Here is a 19,049-nt window from a genome sequence, read left to right as displayed (position 1 = left end):
GGCAATCCCCACACAACATCATGCGGGAGACTCAGGAGTCCTGTTGCCAACAGGTGCACCACCAGACACGACCATGTAATGGGGACCGGTTAGACCACAGGGGCCAATGTGAGATTGGGTGGGTCAGGCAGGTCAGAATATCCGTTACAGTTGGAATAACACAAACTTAGACTGTGAACAGAGCAGAATGTAAGGAGGGAACTGAACGGGAGCTGACCGTGTGTGTGCTTCCCATTGAAAAGTATAATGCAGAGTGCTGGGTTTAATGGAAAATATGCTGTTGGTGACAAGCCAGCTGAGTGCCTGACATTTGAAGGAACAGACACTATTCAGATAGTATAATTTATAGTGCTGAGAGTGAAATGTATTAGAGCCATCACAGCTAATTCCTAGTAACTGGGATAGAACTTTAACTCATGTTAGGCAGGAACAGTGACGAAGAATTAAACAGAGTGTTGTAACAGGATTAAATAATCTGCTACTTGGTGAGAGACGGTAGAATGAATGGTAGTGGTGAATGGGGGTCCCACTTATATAAAAAAAAAATAGCCCCCCCTTTCTCCCCTTCCCTGTATCACCCTGGGAATTTGAGCCAATCTCGCGATATGGGAATTAACGCGACTGTTAATAATGTGTGTGTGTGTGTTAATTTAGTTGTATTGCAGCCTCAGGGATTATGTCATATCCAGGTTACCTCCTTCATATCAACATTGTCAAAAGGGAGGAACTGAAGCAGCTTTACTGAAATATATTAAAGAACAAGGAGGAGTATACACATCTACATGCAGAAGAACTATCTTTCCCTAGCACAGTGCCTGGGAAATGTTACTGTTTTGTTTCTAATCTACACGGTATGTGACACATGATCCGTTTTGAAGTCTAAAAACTACAACTCCCATGATCCCCTTAGTTTGAGCATGCGCAGTAGGACACAGAGCTGTGACCTGGAAGTAGTCAGTGTCTTCACTTCCGGGAAAGAGAAGATGAAGAAATAAAGTGGTGCAGGAAGCACACAGGAGCCTTTTCTGTAAGTAACTTACTGTACTTTGTATTCAAAGCATCAGAGCAGGTATATGCAAACACGTGGCGTTTCAGGACAGACACATCCTCTCCTCAGACCATACACCTTACTGCAATAGTGACACGAACAATTATATATATCCCTAGAGGGTTACACAATTTACAGCCACTGCAGCCTCAGTACTTCCTTGTTGAAGTCTGACGTCATATAACGCTTGTGACGTCACGTCGCTAAGCAACCTGGAAAACCAATAACAAAATAGAGAATCACACAGGGACAGCTCAGCACACTTGCTGGAGAAGTCAAATTGCATAAGTTACACTTAAGTAACAGTAAATTGAAGCAACTATATTGGTGCCATAAAGGATATTTAATGAATATAAATTAGTCTGAAGAACTGGGACCTGCCATGCTGATATTTTCTCTTAGATGATTTTTCTGCCAAAACGAAGGGGTTAAAGCTGAAAAGGAGCAAGTTAAAAGATGGTTCTGTTTTATGAGCTTACAGTCAAAAGCAGCATTATTACACACATTTATCTGGGCATAAGATAAGACAAACTACAAACCATTAGGGATACATAGATTCAATTACATATCTCCTATTATAGATAGTGTAGACACAGAGGCACATAGGCTAGATCATAAGTGTTACAGTATCTAGTACAGCGGTGCGGAAACGGGGGGCACTAGATTTTTTTGGGGGTGGGGAGGCGGGCACGGCAGTTATAGAGGTCCTGCACTCGCCCCCCCAGCCATTTAAATTAAATGCCACGGGGACCGCGCGAGGCATCTATAAAACACTTACCTTCCAGCAACGCGTCGTCCTGGTAACTCAGTGTCAAATTATGTCACGTTATCATGGCGACGTAACGTCACATGACCACACGCGTCTTTTTTTTTTTTTGCCAGCTTGAACTGCTGCTTTAATTTTAACCTAGCGGCGGGAAAAATTAAATCACTTGGAGCCCAAACTGACATTTTTACCTCATTAGACTGTGGCTCAAGGCTTTTTCTATAGTCCAGTTTCCAAATGTGAGGAATCGGGGAGTGCGTCCCTTGCGGCGCGTTCCCTCCTCGCTTATCTATAGTACTGCAGCGGCAGCTGCCGAATATTCGCCCCCCGCTGATGTGCGCATCACCGTTCCTGTTACAGAGCGTGCGCGCACCCGCTCTTTCTATGCACGGTCACTGAGCATAGCTCCGCCCCCTTGGGACGCGCCGCACCTCTGCTGTGCGCGGTGCACGCGCATGACAGCGTGCAACGAGCCCCAGCTACGTGTCAAGCTTTGCTATGAGCCTTGTCTCCTGCAGCCTATCCTGGCAACTGCGGAGGCTCCGCCTCCGCTCCCTCCCCTACTGGTTCCTGTCTCCTATATAAGACTGCCTCTTCCTGGCATACCTTGCTGAACATAGACTTTGTGTAGCCTTGTGTGTGCCTGACTTGTCCAGCCCTGCCTTGCTTTGTTTTCTACAGTCACCTCCCGTGTGCCCTGCCTTGCTTTGTTTTCTACAGTTACCTCCCGTGTACCGACCTTGCTTTGGATTTGGATTCTCTCTGGCTCGTGAACCCTGGCTTATGGATTAACCTCTCGTGTACCGACCTGGCTTTGCATTTGGATTCTCTCTGGCTCGTGACCCCTGGTTTATGGATTAACCTCTCGTGTACCGACCTGGCTTTGCATTTGGATTCTCTCTGGCTTTTTACCCCTGGCTTACGGATAACGACTAAGTGTACCTCTCCTACCCTTGGAACCTGGCGAGTATTGGATTAACCCTTTTTCTTCATTCCCAGACCCAGCAACGCTACAAACCACCTACTGGGCCCGCCTTCGCTACTGTGGGTGTGTGGCACTGTCCTTCCCACCTCAGTGCCGGGGTCAGGTCTTGTCTGTGGGCTCGCACAAGCGTGACAGTATGTTCAGCCCAACAAACATTGACCCCCCTGAGGTGGGTTTAAGTCAGTCCCGGTCTAAAGACCTGCCCCTGTTTGTATTTCCGGCCATGTCTGAAAGATTATCCCAAGCCATTGACCGGCTCAAGAAAGAGAGGGAGCAATCCCTGGACTCCCCCTCTGCTATGAGGCAGCCCCTCTGCGCTTCACGTCCAGCTACAAGACCCCTTGGGGTACCCCGATTTTCTTGGGATCCCAAAGCTAATGTTGCATGTCAGAAATCTAAGGAGGAATTTTTCAAGTCACCAGTTTCAAACTCAAGTTCCCTTGCCTCTGATTCTAATGCTGTGCCTTGTTTAACCCCTGCAAGTCAGCTCTGCGAAGCTCCCATTGCAAATGACTGTATTGCTCAAGCCAAAGTTTCATTCCTACAGCCAAAAGATGAACTTATTATGCCTCCAGTTTCAGAGTCAAACTCTCCTTTATCAGACCCTCGTGCAGGATCTGCTTTAACCCATGCTACTACTCAACCTCAGGGTTTAAAGACAGACCTTCCATATTATGCTCTTCCTAAAGCTCAAGCTACCGAGCCTGGGATTTACTGTTTTCATCGCTCTGCCCTAACTAAAGTTCCAACTCCTGAAACTAGCGTCCCTGTCCCTAAAACATTTGCAGTACCTAGTGTTACCCCTCCAGTTTCTCAGAAAGTCGAAATCCCTGCCGAGCCTGTTGGGATGTACTGCTTTCACCGCTCTGCCCTAACTAAAGTTCCCACTCCTGAGACCAGCGTCCCTGTCCCTAAAACATTTGCAGTACCTAGAGTTACCCCTCCAGTTTCTCAGAAAGTTGAAATCCCTGCCTGTGTCTCTAAATCTCTTTCCTTAGAGCCTTCCCTTCCTGCATTGACAGATCAAGTTTCTAAGCCAAAGTTTCCTTTTTTCCCTTTAAAGTACCAAATTCCTGTTATTGCATCTAATGAATCCCCAGTAGCATGTGATATGCCTATCACAAATGTTAAAACCCCTGCTTTAAAGAGTTCCCTCTCTGATATGTCTGTGTTTACTGCTACTGCATCTAAAGCTCCAGTTTCAGGGTTCATGTTAGCCTTGTCAAAGTTTTGTAATCCAGTTGCAGTACCTAGCAGAAACTATCATACACCCATTTCAGAGACCAGTCCACTTGTATCTAAACCCTTTACAGTACCAAGTGTAATCACTGCTGACCCTCAGACATTTGAGATTTCTCCCTTTGAGTCCAAGCCTTTTTTCTTTGAGACACCTGCTGTAATTGGTTCTCCTTTTCCTGTTTCTCAATCTACTACTTCAGGGATGAGCCTGTCTCTGATTCCTTTACAAGTTTTCAGCCCCCTGTTACTGCATCCCAGGAGTTCCCAGCAGTTCCTGAGTTAATTAGTGTAACTTCCAAAGCTCCTGATGCTAAAGCATGTTTTCCTCCCTCTGACTCTCATGTAGTAAGTGACTTGCCTGTCACTAATACTCCTGCTGTAACTCCCACTACAAGATTTCAGCTCTCTGCTTCTGTATCTCAGAATCAAGTTTGTAAGCCAAAGTTTCCTTGTTTTTCTTTCCCTGCAAGTTTTCAGTCCCCTGTTACTACATCCCATGAGTTTCCAGCAGTTCCTGAGTTAATTAGTGTAACTTCCAAAGCTCCTGATGCTAAAGCATGTTTTCCTCCCTCTGACTCTCATGTAGTAAGTGACTTGCCTGTCACTAATACTCCTGCTATAACTCCCAATGGAATTGGTTCCTCTTTTGCTGATTCCCAACTGTCACGACTGTGCTCGCCACAAACCTGGGTCGGACCGCGTGGCTGAGGTGGGGTTGTAAAAGCACCGAACTTAGACCGCGCAGGCTGATCCGGATTGCGCAGTTCGTAGTCGTACGTAGCAGGATCAGGATAGGAGAAGACAGCATCGTCGGTGGACACGCCAGGGTCAGGACTGGAGACATCAGTGTAAACGTTGTTCAAGCAGGCGTTCGGCAACAGGTAGTCAGGAGAGCCCCGCTTCAGCTTAGGAGCGCGGGAGTGGCCTCTGCGCGTGCGGCGACCATGGCCCATGGTACTGGTCTCAGGAGGTGGTAGACAGACCAGAGTAGCACACCACCTAGCTGCACTGGTAAACCAGTGCTTCAGCGCAAGAGTCCTGAGCGGGCTGGGGAATCCTCCGTTTCAGCGCAGGAACCAGGACGCGGCCTCTCTAGATTAGGGAAAGAGTAGGAACAAGGAAGCTGAAGATACACAGGGAAACCTCCGCTTCAGTGCAGGAAACCAGGAACAGACCGCTGCATGAATATAGCAGCCGGTCACAGGAAACAAGGAGCTGAAGTAACAAGGAGAGTACTCAGCTTCAGCACAGGAAACAGGAACTGACCGCTGCATGAGACTAGCAGGCGGTCACAGGAATCAGGGAGCTGACGACAACAAGGAGAGTACTCCGCTTCAGCACAGGAACAGACCGCTGCGTGACACTAGCAGCCGGTCTCAGGAACCAAGGAGACAGACAAGACAAGGCTTATGGCAGAACACAGAGACATCCAGGAAGGACTATGCTCGGCAGGGAGCATTGTGGGAAGGCAACACTTAAAGGTCAGAGAACCAATGGCAGAAGGGGCGTGTGGCAGTATTGCTTTGGTGAGTGAATCCAGGCTGCAGTAAATATCCGGGAAAGTGTTCCAGGACTGCACAGGTCTGCAAGTTAAGGCAAACATTAAACCGAGGAGCGGATTCCTTACAGTACCCCCCTCTTCACGTGAGACCTCCGGGCGAACAAGACCACTCATAGAGTTGGGGGACCAGGAGTTGTTCCAGAACCGTCTAGGATTGGTGTTAGAGTCATGGTTCAGAGACTCGTGGTCACTCCTTTGTGTACCCCCACCCCCCGGAGAGAACTGCGGCCAGCTAGGGCCATCCATGGGTCTCGGGGACATCGAGTTGTTCCTAAAGTTTTTTAGGCGGAAAGGGGATCTGTAAACGAGCAGTTCCTTGGTGAGTACTGTTCTAGGATATGAGAGTGGTGGTAGAGATATCATTGGTACCTGGCTCGCCCCGCGAAATGGCTTGGGAATCCAAGGCTGTGAAGAACCAGAGGGTTCCGGAGCAGAAACGGCAGAAGAACCCCCACTGGGAGCCCAGTCTTTAGTAATGGGACCAGAATTTAGGATAAGCGGCCTTGATAGTTGATCGAATATACCCGGGCGACCTTCGGGACAGACAAAGTCTTGGCTGACCTCTGCATGTTGGAATTTGAGAGGGACTTCTCCAGAGGTCTCCCAGGTAGTGGTCAGTGAGGGTATAGGGAGGGTGGGAGCATTTCCCGGTATTGGTATGGAAGGTGACAAGGCAAGCAGTAAACCAGACATAGAGACCGAAATCTTGGGATACGTACAGAGTATTTCCAACTCAAAGGAAATAACAGGGGCAACAGAAGGTTCCGAGGGGGAAAAACATCGTTTCACAGAGGCAGAGAAGCACTCAGCAGTGGAGCTCTCAAATACTGGGGAACCCTCAGTGGGAGATAGTATTGTCTGGGGAGTAGGAATAGGCTTTGGGGCTCTAATATCAGAAACTTGAGAATCAGGCAGAGCAAGGGTAGTGGAGGGAGGGGAGCTAACCTCAGAAGCTGAAGTCTGTACTTCAGTGACAGGGACCTGAGAGACTACAAAAACAGCAGCGAGTAAAGGAATTGACTCCGGAGCTGGAGGCTCGGAATCCATAACAGAAACATCTCGCAAAGCAGGGGTACCGATAGGAGAACTAGCGTCAGGAGCTGGTGCCTGGGAATCAGTGACTGGTAATGGGAGAGTAATGATGGGAGTTAAAGAGACAATAAGCGGTAAGTTGGAACCGTGGAAACTCTTAATAGCAGAAACCTTTGAAGTAAAAGGAGTCTTATCCAAAACTGCAAGGGCCCTAAGAACAGGGGTGCTTGTCATGACAAAAACAGATTTAGGCGTGTTTACTAGTGCAAAAATTCTGATAACGGGACTCCTAGCCAGTGGTGAGGGTGTCAGGGTTTGACTAGTGAGAACATCAGATATAGTGATAAGTGACTTAGAATCAATCACTGAGGTTCTAGGTTTGCTGGACATGTGTGAGAAAGTACCCTTTAAGACAGGAATTTTAATTGTTACCCCGAGTAACCCAACGGTTGCTGGAGCACGTTTAGCTGCAGTGCTGAGGGACTGAGGTTTAGCAAGAGCAGTAAAACTAAATAGCTCAGATTTAAACACCAGGACTTGTAATATAAGCAGGGTGGTCTCAGACTGTACTAAGGGGGTAACAACCGATATGCTGATCCCTGGAGGGTTTGCATGGGCAGAGAAATCAGGGGAACTAACAGCAAGGACGACCTCTATAGAAAGAGATTCTGAATCTGAAGGGAGGTTTTTACCTCTCCGAGTATCAGGGCCGACAAGGCAAATTTCAGAGAGAGGGGAAACTGTGTGCAGGCTTCTAGCTAGCACATATGAAAAAGCGTCGCTTTTAAGTGAAAACAGTGTGTCAGCAAACATTCCTGGGAACACAACATGAACCCCAGGAGGGGCATACTGACCACTGTACGGTTTTAACCCTAAGCTTTGAGAAGGGGAGAACACAGACAGTACACGGGGGGTAATCATTACTGTACTGGTCTCTGAAGTGGGTATTTGGTAAGGAGTGTCTGGGAAACCAGAAATGACTGCAGATTCCACGACGTGGGGACTATGTGCTGAAGCAGGGATCATCGCTCTCTGGGTGACAGACTGGTTCAGTGAAGTACCTGGAAATGGGAACTCTGCGACCAAGCTTAGGGAAAAACTTGGTAACTGAATACATTTAACTGGAATCAGAACTTTAGCCGAAGTTTCAGGGGGCACAGCAGCTGAAACTTGAGCTGAAGCAGGGGTTTTATAGCAAAAACTAACTAAGGATTCAGCAACCTTGGGGAAGTCATTTAATGCAACCTCTGCTATAGGACTTGGGGACACATTCTCTGAGGCTAGAACGAAGGCATTAGCTTGGAGGCAGCAAGAATTTACAGGAGTTAAAGCAGATAATACCTGAGAGTAGAACATAGAGAGTTTTTCCTCTGTAATAGGTGAGACAAGGGATTCTTCCTCTGGAGCTAGGGACGTGACCATGGCTGGCGGAGAACAGGGGGTTACCAAAGGGGACTCAGAGAGCTGCCCCACAGGGTTTAATACAGGAATGACCCTGGGAACAGAACTTAGAAATTGAAGCTGAGTACGTGGAGGTAGGAGGGATTTGTTCCCTGACAGGGAAGGCATGCAGAACTGCCTAGCAGGGGTTAAAGCAGGAAAAACTTTGAGGGCTGAAAAGGGAGATTCAGAGTTAGGAATAGAGGGGAAAAAGGGACTTGTTCTCGGATACTAGAGCCTTAGTGTTGGCTAGAGAAATATACGTATACTCCAGGGGAACCTCACAGGACTGATCAGCAGGGGTTAACGTAGACGTATCATTGGTGTCAGAGTACCCGGGTGTACCATCAGGGCTAGGGACCGTGGCAGCATCTATGTTAGGGGGCAGTGATAGTGGGTCAGTTTGGTCATTTCCTGGAGAGGGAGATACGTCCCCAGGTTTAGCGACAGGACTGGCAGCACAGGTGGACTGCCAAGCGGCAGCGTAGCTGGGGAGGAGAGGGTCCTGTTCCTTTATGCAAATGTCCAAAGTCAGGGAAAGTACACGGAGTGTGTCTTGAGCATGAACCACCATGAAGAGAGGGTCCTGTTGTACTAGGTGAATGTCCAATGATAAGGCCAAGGCAAGGAGTGCATTTCGGGCGTTGGCAAGTTTGATAGGATGCACATTATCCCAGGTTAAAGGGGAACCAGAGGAGCAAACACAATCGGCCAGAGACTGTTTTAAGTCCTTGAGGCAATAAGCCTTACTAATGAGATCGTTACGGCATTGTCTTTGCAACGGGGTTAAACCTTCATACATAATCTGATCTTCAATCAGGGGTAGTATTTCGCACAGATACTGGTTTTCAAACTGGGACTGGTCTACAGGCCGGGACAGGATTTCAGACAGAAACATACCAACCCTCACCACAGGGCGGTCCGAGTTTGTGGGGCCGAGCATACTGTTACGACTGTGCTCGCCACAAACCTGGGTCGGACCGCGTGGCTGAGGTGGGGTTGTAAAAGCACCGACCTTAGACCGCGCAGGCTGATCCGGATTGCGCAGTTCGTAGTCGTACGTAGCAGGATCAGGATAGGAGAAGACAGCATCGTCGGTGGACACGCCAGGGTCAGGACTGGTGACATCAGTGTAAACGTTGTTCAAGCAGGAGTTCGGCAACAGGTAGTCAGGAGAGTCCCGCTTCAGCTTAGGAGCGCGGGAGTGGCCTCTGCGCGTGCGGCGACCATGGCCCATGGTACTGGTCTCAGGAGGTGGTAGACAGACCAGAGTAGCACACCGCCTAGCTGCACTGGTAAACCAGTGCTTCAGCGCAAGAGTCCTGAGCGGGCTGGGGAATCCTCCGTTTCTGCGCAGGAACCAGGACGCGGCCTCTCTAGATTAGGGAAAGAGTAGGCCCCAGGAACCAGGAAGCTGAAGATACACAGGGAAACCTCAGCTTCAGTGCAGGAAACCAGGAACAGACCGCGGCATGAATATAGCAGCCGGTCACAGGAAACAAGGAGCTGAAGTAACAAGGAGAGTACTCAGCTTCAGCACAGGAAACAGGAACTGACCGCTGCATGAGACTAGCAGCCGGTCACAGGAATCAGGGAGCTGAAGACAACAAGGAGAGTACTCCGCTTCAGCACAGGAACAGACCGCTGCATGATACTAGCAGCCGGTCTCAGGAACCAAGGAGACAGACAAGACAAGGCTTATGGCAGAACACAGAGACATCCAGGAAGGACTATGCTCGGCAGGGAGCATTGTGGGAAGGCAACACTTAAAGATCAGAGAACCAATGGCAGAAGGGGCGTGTGGCAGTATTGCTTTGGTGAGTGAATCCAGGCTGCAGTAAATATCCGGGAAAGTGTTCCAGGACTGCACAGGTCTGCAAGTTAAGGCAAACATTAAACCGAGGAGCGGATTCCTTACACCAACCAACCACTTCAGAGATAAGCTTATCTGTCTCTGGTTCCTTTGCAAGGTCTGAGTTTCCTGTTGCTGCATCTAAGGATCCTGTTGTTAATTCATATTTATCTGCTATACCTACTGTGGATTCTCAGACACTCACTTCTGTGACAAGCAGACCTTTCACCAATACCCATTCCGGATTAAACGTACCTAGTCTTGCCCTTGCTGTTGTGCAAATACCCAGTACTGACTGCATGACTGCTGCTATGAACTCTGGACTGTCTCTCATGGAACTTTCAGCAGTACCAAATGTCCGTACTGATTCAAAGGACCCTGTGTACAAAACAGATTTATTCTGCACGGATTCTTCTGCAATATCTCCAGAAGCCATAGAGTCTTGGACTTCCACTCCCAAGTCAACTTCGCTACCCATTGCTCCCTGTGTAGTATCTGATGTGCCCTCTCTGGACTTTTTGGTGCTTTCTTCTAAGACTGTAGCGCTCCTTTTGGACGTTCTTGCCTTACCTGTGGTGCCAGTCCCTGCTTCTGGTGCTCCCACCGGGGGCACTGGTGTGCTTTTTCCCAGATGCTGTTCAGTGTCCCCTGTGACCTCTGAGGATGCCCAGACTTTGGACCTGATGTTCTCTAAACCTCACCTACCTAGGGGTGCTGACCTTCTATTGATTGCTGTGCCACTGCTTTTTCTTTTGAAGAAAGCGCTCCCTGACAAATGCCCTTGCCGCAGATCTTCCACTATGCCCAGAGGGTTCAGGAACAATTCCATGTCACCCAGATCCCTGAGTAATCCTGTTTTGGCTCGCCCGGAGTTCTCGCCTGAGCGGCAGCTGACGAATATTCGCCCCCCGCTGATGTGCGCATCACCGTTCCTGTTACAGAGCGTGCGCGCACCCGCTCTTTCTATGCACGGTCACTGAGCATAGCTCCGCCCCCTTGGGACGCGCCGCACCTCTGCTGTGCGCGGTGCACGCGCATGACCGCGTGCAACGAGCCCCAGCTACGTGTCAAGCTTTGCTATGAGCCTTGTCTCCTGCAGCCTATCCTGGCATCTGCGGAGGCTCCGCCTCCGCTCCCTCCCCTACTGGTTCCTGTCTCCTATATAAGACTGCCTCTTCCTGGCATACCTTGGTGAACATAGACTTTGTGTAGCCTTGTGTGTGCCTGACTTTTACAGCCCTGCCTTGCTTTGTTTTCTACAGTCACCTCCCGTGTGCCCTGCCTTGCTTTGTTTTCTACAGTTACCTCCCGTGTACCGACCTCGCTTTGGATTTGGATTCTCTCTGGCTCGTGACCCCTGGTTTATGGATTAACCTCTCGTGTACCGACCTGGCTTTGCATTTGGATTCTCTCTGGCTCGTGACCCCTGGCTTATGGATTAACCTCTCGTGTACCGACCTGGCTTTGCATTTGGATTCTCTCTGGCTCTTTACCCCTGGCTTACGGATAACGACTAAGTGTACCTCTCCTACCCTTGGAACCTGGCGAGTATTTGATTAACCCTTTTTCTTCATACCCAGACCCAGCAACGCTACAAACTACCTACTGGGCCCGCCTTCGCTACTGTGGGTGTGTGGCACTGTCCTTCCCACCTCAGTGCCGGGGTCAGGTCTTGTCTGTGGGCTCGCACAAGCGTGACACCAAATCAGTCCAGGGCATGTTATAAGCTCAGGTTGCTAATGAAACAAATTCCTGCTACAACACCTTGTTACATCAACCCCACTTTGTGTTTAGTTCCACCGGAAGAAAACTCACCTTTGTGTCACTTGTGTCATCTTGTCGGGACTTTTTAATTACAACTGTGTTTTTATTTATTTTTAAGTAATAAAGTAGTCACTGGTGTGGCCTGTGGCTCCCATTCCAATCAAAATGTGGGTACATACAAGTGAGCCATTGTATATACATTGGTCTCCATTAACTTCTGTTCACCTCTAAAACTGTAGAGAAGAAAGAAAAGACAAGTCACAGTAATAACAACTTGTATCTTTTCAGCTCTTCCTTTATAAAATAGACATTACTTTGAGACCTCACTAACTGTCCCAATTTTAGACTTGTAAATTGTGCAAGAAACGAGGAAGAACAGAACCTTGTGGCGTTGCAATACCACATGAAAATCTACTACAGAACCTGCACAGAGCTCCTGGTCTGGTATGGAGATGAATATGGGAAAGAGCTTGGTATCAAGTGGTACGCTGTGGAAAAGTAACGCGCCAGCACAAGGTAATCTGTAATATGTGTGTTTTACATCTCTATTGTCTTATTGCTGATGTTAAATTACAAATAATGATAGATCTGCATACACCATTACGGGTCAACTCGAATTTAATATCACTAAACCTGACTTGAGTCAAAGGGCCAGATACATCAAGCTGCGGTAACCAAAAATGCCATATTACTGCCCATTAAAAGTGCTTTATTTTCGTGGAATGAATTAGCTTTGCAGCACCAAAAATAAAGCACTTTTTATCGGACCCGTTAAAAGCATCAGATCCGATACAAAACAGGCAAAATATCAATTTTTTAAGTGAAAACTGCCATAGATCAAGTTCTGTTTATTTATTGGAACGGAATGAACGGCAGAAATACCGCAAATATTTTATCACCTACTCCAGGCTGTGTTAGACCTGTCTTTCCTATGTATATAATGGCCAATATACTGCCCATTATATACATAAGCAAGATGAGCTAAACCAATATGGAATAGATCAGTGGTTCCCAATCTGTGCATGGCGCCCTGATGCGCCGTGGCTTGCCTAGAGGGGCGCCGCGATATCCCTCCCCACAATGCAGCACGTGCTTGAGGGAAACCAAAATGGCGAAGGGCTGCAACCGAACCGGGCCGTTTGCGCGTTCCATGTAAGGTAAGCCTTACCACCTTATCTCAGAGATTAAGTAATTGCCAGAGGGGCTTTACTAGAATTTGTTTATAGCTTCTGTATAGGCTAGTATCAAAGATTTACCATGTCCACTTAAATGAACAGTTTCATAGCAGTATTTGCTGTGGTCAAATTAAATGATGCAGTAGCACTGCTTATCTGGAGTTATGATGGACTAATTTAACAGTGGTGATTTTATTTTAAAGAGCAAGCAGCAATCCATGTGCCGTAGTAGTGTCTGGGGCACATTTGCCTGTTTGTAAGGGAGACTAGAAGCACTTACAGTAATTAAAGTTACGAGTGATATTTCACTTTAAGGGTGGGGTAACTATTGGCTTCTGATCTACTATATATTTCTGAAAGCACTGTATGTCTGCGTCCCTAGCGGCAATCTCATTGGTCCCTTGGCCTGCCCGCCCCCGCACCTCTCATTGGCCTGAGGCAGAGTGACGGGCAAAAACACACACACACACACACACACACACACACACACACACACACTCCCCCGTCAGTTGGACCGCAGCTCACCTTCCACACACACACCCCCCCCTCCTCTCCCGGTGCCCCTCACTCTCTCCCCCCACCTCACCCAAATCCCCACGCTCCACAACATCCCCAGCCGCACCATCACCCTCACCGTGCGCCGCGGCCCTCCTGCTCAGCAGCAAACTCCAGGCTCCTCCCCCCTCGCGGCGCGGCCCGGGCCTCCTGCTCTCCCCCTCACATGCGCCGCTACCGGAGAGGGGAAGCGCGGCGCGGGACTCCCCCTCACGTGCGCCGCTACCGGAGAGGGGAAGCGCGGCGCGGGACTCCCCCTCACGTGCGCCGCTACCGGAGAGGGGAAGCGCGGCGCGGGACTCCCCCTCACGTGCGCCGGCTCCCGGACGGAGGGGAAGCGCGGCGCGAGACTCCCCATCACGTGCGCCGGCTCCCGGACGGAGGGGAAGCGCGGCGCGGGTCTCCTGCCACTCTTGCCCCCCCCCCCAGCTTCCCGAACTCACCTCCTGCCCCAGCCAGATGCCACGGGGTCAAGGTAAGTCACCCACCGTCTCCCACCCACGCACTGTCACCCAGTCACCCACCCAGTCACCCACACACCCACCCAGTCACTTTCACCCAGTCACCCACCCACTCAGTCACCCACCCACTCAGTCACTTTCACCCAGTCACCCACCCACTCACTCAGTCACCCACCCACCCACTCAGTAACCCACCCACCCACTCAGTGACCCACCCACCCAGTCACCCACCCAGTCACTCAGTCACCCACCCAGTCACTCAGTCACCCACCCATTCAGTCACCCATTCAGTCAGTCACCCAGTCACCCACCCATTCAGTCAGTCAGTCAGTCAGTCACCCACTCACCCACCCAGTCAGTCACCCAGTCACCCACCCAGTCAGTCACCCAGTCACCCACCCAGTCAGTCACCCAGTCAGTCACCCACTCACCCAACCAGTCAGTCACCCACTCAGTCACCCACCCACTCAGTCACCCACCCAGTCAGTCACCCACCCAGTCAGTCACCCACCCAGTCAGTCACCCAGTCAGTCACCCACCCAGTCAGTCACCCAGTCAGTCACCCACCCAGTCAGTCACCCACCCAGTCAGTCACCCACCCAGTCAGTCACCCAGTCAGTCACCCACCCAGTCAGTCACCCAGTCAGTCACCCACCCAGTCACCCACCCAGTCAGTCACCCACCCAGTCAGTCACCCAGTCAGTCACCCACCCAGTCAGTCACCCAGTCAGTCACCCACCCAGTCAGTCACCCAGTCAGTCACCCACCCAGTCAGTCACCCAGTCAGTCACCCACCCACCCAGTCAGTCACCCACCCAGTCAGTCACCCAGTCAGTCACCCACCCAGTCAGTCACCCAGTCAGTCACCCACCCAGTCAGTCACCCACCCAGTCAGTCACCCAGTCAGTCAGTCACCCACCCAGTCAGTCACCCAGTCAGTCAGTCTCCCACTCACCCACCCAGTCAGTCTCCCACTCACCCACCCAGTCAGTCTCCCACTCACCCACCCAGTCAGTCTCCCACTCACCCACCCAGTCAGTCTCCCACTCACCCACCCAGTCAGTCTCCCACTCACCCACCCAGTCAGTCTCCCACTCACCCACCCAGTCAGTCTCCCACTCACCCACCCAGTCAGTCTCCCACTCACCCACCCAGTCAGTCTCCCACTCACCCACCCAGTCAGTCTCCCACTCACCCACCCAGTCAGTCTCCCACTCACCCACCCAGTCAGTCTCCCACTCACCCACCCAGTCAGTCTCCCACTCACCCACCCAGTCAGTCTCCCACTCACCCACCCAGTCAGTCTCCCACTCACCCACCCATTCAGTTTCCCACTCACCCACCCATTCAGTTTCCCACTCACCCACCCATTCAGTTTCCCACTCACCCACCCATTCAGTTTCCCACTCACCCACCCATTCAGTTTCCCACTCACCCACCTATTCAGTTTCCCACTCACCCACCCATTCAGTTTCCCACTCACCCACCCATTCAGTTTCCCACTCACCCACCCATTCAGTTTCCCACTCACCCACCCATTCATTTTCCCACTCACCCACCCATTCAGTTTCCCACTCACCCACCCATTCAGTTTCCCACTCACCCACCCATTCAGTTTCCCACTCACCCACCCATTCAGTTTTCCACTCATCCACCCATTCAGTTTCCCACTCATCCACCCATTCAGTCTCCCACTCACCCACCCATTCAGTCTCCCACTCACCCACCCATTCAGTCTTACACTCACCCACCCATTCAGTCTCACACTCACCCACCCATTCAGTCTCACCCAAAACCACCCACCCAGTCACTGACCCCACCCACCCACTCACCGACCCCACCCACCCACTCACCGACCCCACCCACCCACTCACCGACCCCACCTACCCACTCACTGACCCACCCAGTCACCGACCCCAGTCACTGACCCACCCAGTCACCGACCCTGAAAAAGTCACCCAGTCACCGACCCAGTCACCCACCCACCCAAAGTTACCCACCCACCAACCCAGAGTCATCCACCCCCCGACCCAAGTCACCCACCCACCGACCCAACTCACCCACCCAACCACCGACCCAAAGTCACCCACCGACCCAAAGTCACCCACCGACCCAAAGTCACCCACCCACCGACCCAAAGTCAAACCGACCCAAAGTCACCCACCCACCCACCGACCCAAAGTCACCCACCCACCAACCCAAAGTCAAAGTCACCCACCCACCCACCGACCCAAAGTCACACACCCACCGACCCAAAGTCAAACCGACCCAAACTCACCCACTCAGTCACCGACCCAAAGTCACCCACTCAGTCACCAACCCACCCACCCACTCAGTCAAGTGTCACCCACCCACCCACACAGTCACCCACACACTCAGTCAACTCAGTCACCCACCTAGCTGTCAAGGGGGGGGGGAAGCCTAACCCTGTCGTACGCTCCCCCCCAAAATTACATCCCGGGCAACGCCGGGTCTCTCAGCTAGTAGGTAGATAAAATACAACCAAACCTCTTACACCTGTTTGATGCTTTATAATCACTTGGTGCATACACAAATTGGTAGTATCAGCTTGGTGTATTTAAAAAACAAAAAAACACTAAATAAAAGTGTATGGTTGCCAAATGAAATACCATTAGAATTGCCAGGTACAGGCCAGTTATTTGGTATATAGAGTTGTAGCAATTCATTTTTGGATAATAAAAAAAAAAATTGTAGACTGCCTTGTACGTTTCTCATCTCATTGACATTGAACAGCAGTATTTCTTCCCTCCCACCCCCACAAATTGTTGCCTCAGACAGCAACCTGTCTGTAGGAAGATTGCATGACCATATTGTTTTCATGATTGTGACGCTAAAGTCTGGTGATAAATACACTATTCTGCACTGGGTGTGTTTAGAGCATGGGCTTTGTAGTTACCGGTAGTTTGTTTTATTCAACTTTGACTATCAATTAGCCCCCCTCCTCACAAGACATCCCGTTACCTAGTTAATGTGTTACATTGGTTAAAATAGCTCCGCAAAATGTAATGCTTGGGTGTTTTCAGGGTTTTACAGCACACTATAGATTTGTTAGAACTTGAAAAGCACTGGGTTCCCTGTAGGATGCCAAAAGCAAACAGCATGTACAGTAAGTGATTTTAGGTACACACATTCACAATTATTTACATGTATTGTATCTTGCGTATTTAATGTGAATTGCATCGCAAATGGTTTCTTCCCCTCCCCCAATATTAGATTGCATTTCAATGCTTGTCAGTAATATTAACATGAAGTGTTTAAACAACGTATATATTACAATACTGTTTGTTTTCACTGAGCAGTGCATTGTAAAACTGTTTTGGGCCTACTCTCCTAGCAATTAAGGGTTACATTATTTGCAGAAACTAAGCAGTATGCTAAATGTGTTAGCATACTTTGATACCATTAATTGTATTCTGGAGGCCAGGGTCATGAATGGGATGATTAGCCCAGATAGTTTCAACTCGGCCCTCTTTTCAAAGCACAACAAGTTCTGTTTCTTTTCTTTACTTTATTTGGGGAAAGTAGCATAAAAGACAGGCACTTGTGAAGAGATGTTGGTGTTTAAATAGGGTCTCTCTGTGGGTGCCTTGTAGTTAAGGACAGGTGAAAAGGGTAATCTTGCCACTAGAGCAGTTACAGCAGGGTACTCACTCAGTCAGTGGTGAAGGTGGAAAAGGAAGTGAGGGGCAAGGATCACACTAAAGGTGAAGTGAGACTGCATTAACTGTCAGCAAGGACAGGGGGGAAAATGGGAAAGCCCATTAACTTGGAGGACTGGAAATGTTGCCAGAGCAACCAGGGGTGTGACAGACTGGAAGGAAAAAGGGCTACATAATGTATCCATTCCATCTGCACTGGGAGTAAAACGGCAAGGAAAGTAACATCCAAGTACAGCTAGCAGGCAGAACTGCCAAGGGAAGGGGGGCTGAAACAGAGAAGGCAGACATGGGTATTTCTGTTCCATGACAAATTGACTTAATCGCAGAATTGGGTCAGAATACAAGGTGGGCAGAATCTATTATGAATGCAAGTGATATGGGCAACTTTAAACCAAAATCTCAATTCTCACAGATGCCTTGTGATTTGCACTTGCCAACAAAGGTTTTGACCATCCAAGGTGTTTTTGTGGGTAAACCATCTTACTAAAAGTGAAAATATTTACTTCTTTGCTGTAAAAAGTAGTGGGAGTATTGGGTACTCAAACTGCGATGGTAGCATTCTAATATTTAGCTTTCAAGAAGAGCTTTATTTTTTTGCTAGATTACCCTACCATTCTACCATTATTGGGAGCTCACCTAAAAGCCCCCTGCTTATAACAAGTGTGATGCAGACACCCTTCTTTTGGAGAAAGCACAGCGTACCAGCTATTCAATGCTTATACCGGGCATGGCTCAAGATCTCTGGTTGTTTATACTCCCATTTATTTTTCCAATCATTTAAAGGGGAACTGTTAGGTTTTGGAGCCACCTCTCGCCCTCTCACCGGCTGCGGGCAGCGACAGCAAGAGGAGTTCCCGGCGCTGTCTCCTGGGGGGGGGGCGGTTAATTTGTTTTATGAGGCGCTCCGCACCACTGCAGTGACCGAATGAGGTGAGCGCGTTGCTGCCGGTGCCAGGGAGCTATTTCCGGGGCTTCCCTCGCGGGCGGCTCGTGTTTCATATCTCTACCACCCGTCACTTGTCTGCCTGTGTGTACATAGGGGGGAGGGGTGAGGGCAGTTTGTCATCTCCAATGACGTTGATTTCTCTAAATCTGTTTTTGAAGATCACCTATCACAGATTATCAAGTGGTTTGAAAAATACTTTCAGGAGGAAGATGATATTATTTATTTATAAAATATTTTACCAGGAAGTAATACATTGAGAGTTACCTCTCGTTTTCAAGTATGTCCTGGAACAGAGTTCAGACAAATAATACATGGTTACAAATACAGTTGCATAAATGAACAGGGTATGCGTTATTATATATGACATTGCATGCACAGTTAATGAAAATATATATTATGGGAGTATGCAACAGTTACAGACCAGATTAAAATGTGAGACATCCTTAGATTTGAAAGAACTTAAACTGGTGGTGGCTGTGAGAGTCTCTGGTAGGTTGTTCCAGTTTTGGGGTGCTCGGTAAGAAGGAGGAACGGCCGTATACTTT

General features: G+C 49.4%; 1 protein-coding gene across 1 annotated transcript in view; it reads left to right on the top strand.

The window, feature by feature from the left end:
• The first annotated feature begins 930 nt into the window (after window positions 1–930).
• The window catches only part of LOC142466696 (uncharacterized), a 38,004-nt gene continuing 19,885 nt past the window's right edge, over window positions 931–19,049 (top strand). Inside the window, exons 1-2 of the mRNA XM_075572007.1 lie at window positions 931–1,027; window positions 12,033–12,203. The gene's annotated coding sequence lies outside the window, so the exon portion shown is untranslated. The remainder of the gene's footprint in view (window positions 1,028–12,032; window positions 12,204–19,049) is intronic.

This window comes from Ascaphus truei, chromosome 15 (genome assembly GCF_040206685.1).
Source record: "Ascaphus truei isolate aAscTru1 chromosome 15, aAscTru1.hap1, whole genome shotgun sequence".
NCBI classification, from domain to species: domain Eukaryota; kingdom Metazoa; phylum Chordata; class Amphibia; order Anura; family Ascaphidae; genus Ascaphus; species Ascaphus truei.
Note: the sequence above shows the minus strand (reverse complement) of the source record. Positions and strands in the feature narration are given on the sequence as shown.